Genomic DNA, 6,110 nt, shown 5'->3' with positions numbered 1-6,110 from the left:
TTTCTTTTACAGAGGAGGGGGCTTGGGAAGATACCTGATAACCCAGTCACCCAAAGAGTCAATCAACAGTGCATAAGAAGAAAGGACCAAACGGGATTTACAAAGAGTCACTACTGGAAACTGTTTGTCACTTGTTTTAACTTTGTGGGTCAGGAGGCCTGCAATTGCTCTAGCGTATGGTCAAAAAAGGGCATCTCTGTATTTCAGTGTACACACACACACACACACACACACACACAATATTGATAGGGTTGGTAGATGGACCTTGCTGGGTCATCTGTCTCCTGGATGGACTTCTTTCAAATCTCACCCTCAAAAACAGTATAAGAGTCTATTTTCTTATTTGCATAGACTCCAATGAACACGTGCAAATAGTCAGCGACCACCTTTTCCATTGTGGGAAAAGGCAGTGACTCTTAAAAGCCTATTGGCAAATCCCTTTCTCTCTGCATTATCATGAGCAGCTTAGCATACATCTTATCATCAAACCAGGAACATAGTGGGCTGTGTTGCCTGCCATCATCTGTATGGAAAGACAATGGGAATGAAATGTTCAGAGACTATGCCTATCCTGGTCAGGGTAAAGCTACGTCGCAGGGGCCAATAAGGTCATTAGCAGAGGGACCAAAGTCACTGGATAAAGCCCAGCACAAATTTGACAGCAGCTGTCCACACACATCTTTACCCTAACTGGTCCTCCACCCCAACAGGGACACAGGAGAGTGCAAACTCTCATCTCAAGTTCTAGGAGCACAATAATGTTGTCTCCCCAATGCCCTCTTTGGAGGACAAGTTTAGTGCCCATTGCAAAAGTTGTACATCCATTGTGTTTCCTTCCCAGTACCAGTTTTGATAGCTGCATGGTTGTAGAAACCAAGGCAGCCTAAATATGTGTTGGACTCACATCCACAACTGTTGGAGTGACTTCAACCCTGCACGTGGCTGCTGGTAACACTAACAGAACCTTTCATCTTCCAGTCCTGAAACGCATAATCCACAATGGAACACAATATATGCCCAAGCATAGTTTACAATTCCAACCACTTCTCTTGGCTTCAGCCTTCAATGAAGCTACAACGTATCTGGATTGGGGCACCTAATGTAGTGTCCTCCAGATGATGGTGGATGTTAATCAGCCCCAGCCAGCATGACCACTGGTCAGGGATGATGGGAGTTGTAGTCAAACAATATCCAGAGAATACCATGTCGACCCACCTCAGATTTAAACAAAGCCATCTGAGCAACCACTACTCCATAGGTCTTCTCTAACCAGCTGTCCAGCATCTGCAAGGCTGGTAGCTTCAAATTAAATCCAGAACATCTCCCAGAAAACAGCTTCTTATAAAACCAAGCTTAACATCCTCTGAAGGGTTTGCAAGATCTACGGTAAAACTCAAGTCTCCTTCACTTTTATTCCACAACTTCATGAAGAGTTCCCCACATTACACCAAGGCCCTCTCTCCATGCAAAAAGTATTGCCTTCTGTCTACTATGACCTTCACTTAGTCATTGATCCTCCTACCATTCTAATTTAGTGTAACTTCCTTAAAAATATGATTTATATGCACCATGTATTCTGGCCTGACAATGCTGAAAGGGTAGGAATATGGCTACCGATACCATACATCACTTTCGACTGGTACTACCAGAGAGACAGAGAGATCAGTAATTGCTGCTGATGTTTGAAGTATTGTTAGGTCGTAACAGTAAATTTCATAATCCTGAAGGATGGGGGAAGGCAGCCGAGCTGGTCACAGAGAGGTCTTCTAGGAGCCACACTTAAAAAAACACACACCAAAAACAAGTTTCGTGGCAAAAAGTATGGTATATGTGAACCTAGTCTCTGTTTCTTCCAATGTGTGTACAACTCTCCCTGCACCCCAAGCAATTAAGGCTCTCTTTAACAGCTGTTTATGTCATTTACAGGTCTTTGGGTTCTCATATATCAGAGTTAATCAAAAAAGGACTAAACAGTGCTAAAGTGTTATTCACCTGTTAGCAGGCAGGGCGATTTGTTTCACTTCATGGTACTAAGTGCTCTGTGAAGGGGGTCTCCCTATCCCACCCCAGCAAAGGTAGGGAAATGAGGGACCTTGGCAGGGAAAGCTCTATAACTCTTATCAGCATGAGAGCTGAAATACTAAAAGCTGTGATGAACACAGCCAGCACCTCCATCCATGATGTTCCATGCTTCCCAGTGACCTTTCATTCTGGGAAACAACAATTGCACTTTGGTGTAAGTTAAGCAAGTCCAGCCAATGATTAAGGACCAATCTGTGCCATATAACGGTCTGATGCTTCTAGCAATGTGAACAACACAAGGTACTAGGAGGCTCACGTCTAGGTCATGGGGTAGAGCCAATAAAATGGAATAATAATAATAATCCAAGTTTCTAGATCGCCCTTATTGAAATACTTCTCTTGGTGACCAGGGTCCAAGAATGATGAAACGAGAATCTAAAACTTTTGCCAAGCATTGTTAATACAGGCAAGGTCTTTACATTTCAACATTAATTACACATACATTTCTCCCCCACCCATTTTCCCAATTAACAAGAGCTCTTTGAACTTTACGCCTCGGTTTTCTTTCCTGCAACAAAAGCTTTCACCTGCTCATTTTGCCTCTGACAGCTGATGCAACTTTGCAAAAGAGGCTGACTTCAAGTAACGATTCAGCAGAATCTTGCAAGGCATTCATCAACTATGAGGAGATAACCAAAGGATCCTTTCATACATTAAAGTATATTTTTAAAGCTGTGAAGTGTAAATGCATCAAAAGCATGCGCTTGGAAATGTTATCTTAAAGTTACCCTGATAGAGGAGTTATGATTGGCCATGTTGCAGGTAGACTTAAACATTGGGTTGCCTCTGTATGATGTGATGCCACAGGAGTGTGAAATGACAAGGGGGTTTCCGCAGTGGAATTTCCTGAACCCAAAGTCAGGCTGCAACTCAAGCTGATCTTTGACTCCTGCGTTCAGAACTGCAAACCTTTACCAAAGAAATCTTGGTTGAAAGACGAGATAATTGCTAAGACCCTTTGAACAAATAAATACTGACCACAGTTTAGCAGACAGCTAGAAAAATGTCTCCTAAACGGTAGAGGAATTTTCCATTCATAATAGGGCTCAAGACAAAGTATCTGGTATTTTAAGTCCCCCCACCTTAAGAGAAAAAGGCATTTTTCTTTCAGCTGCAAAGAATGATTTCTATTCAACGCTGTAAACTATGTTCCTGCTCAGCTCCCGTTCATTTATAGAACTCATGAAAAAGTTTGCCACCAAAGTGTACCCAGAGCTTCAAATAACACACCTCTGTTGTAGAAACACAAGAGAATCCAAAATTGCAGTGTTTGTTTTTTAAAAAAACAGCCTAATTTTGATTTATTAGGAATATGTTTCTTGGGCTCTGCTTGCTGTGCAAGACAATGACAGACCACACTGACGCTTTGTCTGGGACTTGCAGCACTTCAACACAGAATATCAGGATCCAACACTCAAAATAGATATGCATGTTTTCTTGCTGCTGCATAAATTTGCTTGATGTGTACTGCTGAGCAATAGTACATATTTTCCCCACATCTAGCAGTCCCATCAGTCACAGCTGCTTCAAAAGGAAAATACTCCATTTTATATTTGCATTCGGAGACTGCAGGCATGCAAAAACACACTCTATGTAGGGCCATTCTGAAAGCAAAGAGTGTTTGTGTATGGCCTCAACACAAGAGGGGGAGAAGGGGGAATCCCTAACTTTACAACAAGAGACACCCACCAAAATCAACTTTATTACATTTTGCAATAAGCATTTAAGCATACCAGCAATCCACCCCATTGCCTGTAGGATTTTCTCTTCTTTTTAAAGTCAAAACAAAGTTGCAAAGTGTCAGAGCAAGTGCTATAAAAAAGAAATCTGTCTGATATTTTATTACAAATACATCTCTGCAAGAATTTGAAGTAGCATTTCCAATTAATCACACACACACCCCACAGCAAAATTGTTAAACCCAACGCGAGTGCCAACCCAACTATTCCCCTTCCCCCAGCCACAGCACTCATTTGGAATTTGAAAAAAATCAACAGTGGTTAAAGTTCCCTAACTTAAGAGCTGCCTGTCAAAATGTGTATTGCCTTGAGCTATGGACCTACAACTTCTTCCTGTTGCCACCATCAGTCCAGCCTAGAACTTCCTTCCCTGGTGATTTTTATTTGTACACTCCCATTGATTTTCCCATTCTTTGGTTTGCTCCTTCCCCCACTGGTTACATTAATGTTCAGTTGCGCAGCCCCCCCCCCAACTCTCAGGTTTAGCAAATGGTTGGAACAAGGGAGACGGGGAGAACAAAGGCGCTGCTATCTTGAGACAATTCTCTGGAAGCTGCATAAACCAGCTGTGGCCTACTTGCTTTGTGTATCCTGCCATTACCACAACTAGGCACAGGTCCCACGAAACTGCTGAGCCACAGAGGAAAGGAACACAAAACCATTTCACTTACTTGACACGGCTGCCAGTTCTGTTGGGCTTTTCGAGTCATGTTTAAAATCTTTGTAAGCATCGATTCAATTTTTAACCATCAGGAGACACCACACCGCTCAAGGCTAGTGTGATGGCCTGGGAATCGGATTCAGAGGCTGAACCTGAGGAATCCCAGCCTGCACAGGAGTCCCCGCCTCCAAGGCTGGCTGAGCCGGGGCAGGGGCTTGAATCTGAAGGGCCCTCACCTGTGCCGGATCCTCGGGAGCAGACACCAGCTGAATCTGCTCTGGCTCCGGAGGTGATCGAGGACCCATTGCCTGCAGGTGCTCCACTCTCAGACCCATCAGGGGAAGCTGAGGTTGCCTCTGGGTCCAGTAACCCTCCAGCCTCTCCTGAGCTGCAGAGTTCTCGAAGGAGGAATGCTTGCCTCCAGGCAAGGAGAGGCGAGTCACCTGTGGACCGGGGCTGCCCTATGCCTCAGGGTAGATAAAAGCCAGCCAGCCCAGTCCCAGGTTGCGGGAGCAACATTGTTGGTAACCTGTTCCTGCCGGCACCCTGTCCTGCTCTTCTGCCAGAGTTCCTGACCTCACCCGACTCCTTGCCTTGGACCCCACTTCAGCCTTGACGGATAGCCTCCATACCACACCCTCGACCTCGGACTGGACTCGGACCACACCGCACGGTAACCCCCCGGGACCAGCACAGCTAGCTTGCATTCTGTCACAGCATTGGCTACAAACGAAGTGGACAGGGCATGGTTGAAAGCAGTGTGGAGGTACCAACACCAGGGTTGAGAAGCAGAGAAGAAGCAGAGGAGGGCAGGCCTGGGTTCCATTATCAGCAGAGATACTGTCAGGTCCACAGAGGAACAATACACTTCACCATTAGAAGGGCACGCATAACCTTAACCTGTTGGGACTGCAGTCAATCCGGTGGACTCAAGTAACCATCCCTGTAAACCATCTGGGAAAAGTTCATAGCTGTTATGGAGCAACCTATGATGACGGATGCACTGGCATCTTGACATGCGAGGCTGGTTCCCCATGGATCTGCAGATCAGACTCGGGCCTCCTAGGGTACCATGTTCCAGACTCCTTACCGGACATGTCAGATACACTTAAGAAAGGTGCATTATTTTTTAAATCACTCTTTCCCTTGTAAGGCAATATGCCTGCAAAAGGAGATGAGTATTTCTAGCCGAATGAGGGAATGCATAAATGCAAAGATGCATGAACATTTCCTAACTGATCCAGGAGTGGAATATACAATTGAACCAAATATATGGGGATTTTTTTGGGGGGGGGAGAAGAGGAGGGGGAGACTGAATCCTCCACTTCTCCTTCCCCTCCACTAACACATGATCAGCACAACTGCTGACAATCACTCAAGCTTTCTACTGCAGTCTATGATGTTTAATCAAATATTTTGGTCAATTCAGATTTTAAAACTCTTCACTTTCCTTGCAGTGGGCAACATTAGGCATCGAGAGAGATAGCGACAAAGCAACAGACGGCTTCCAAAAACAAGGATGCTTGCAGGATTCCCCTGTCTTGTGAGCCGCACCCTGCAACCAAGAAGAATTGACAATGTGGCTCATTGGTCTCTACGCACGGCAGACAAGAGCACAAGAGGCTAAA

Source organism: Podarcis raffonei, chromosome 5, assembly GCF_027172205.1.
Source record: "Podarcis raffonei isolate rPodRaf1 chromosome 5, rPodRaf1.pri, whole genome shotgun sequence".
In the NCBI taxonomy this organism is placed as follows: Eukaryota; Metazoa; Chordata; class Lepidosauria; order Squamata; family Lacertidae; genus Podarcis; species Podarcis raffonei.
The sequence above is the reverse complement of the archived record's forward strand: the minus strand, read 5'-3'. Positions refer to the sequence as shown.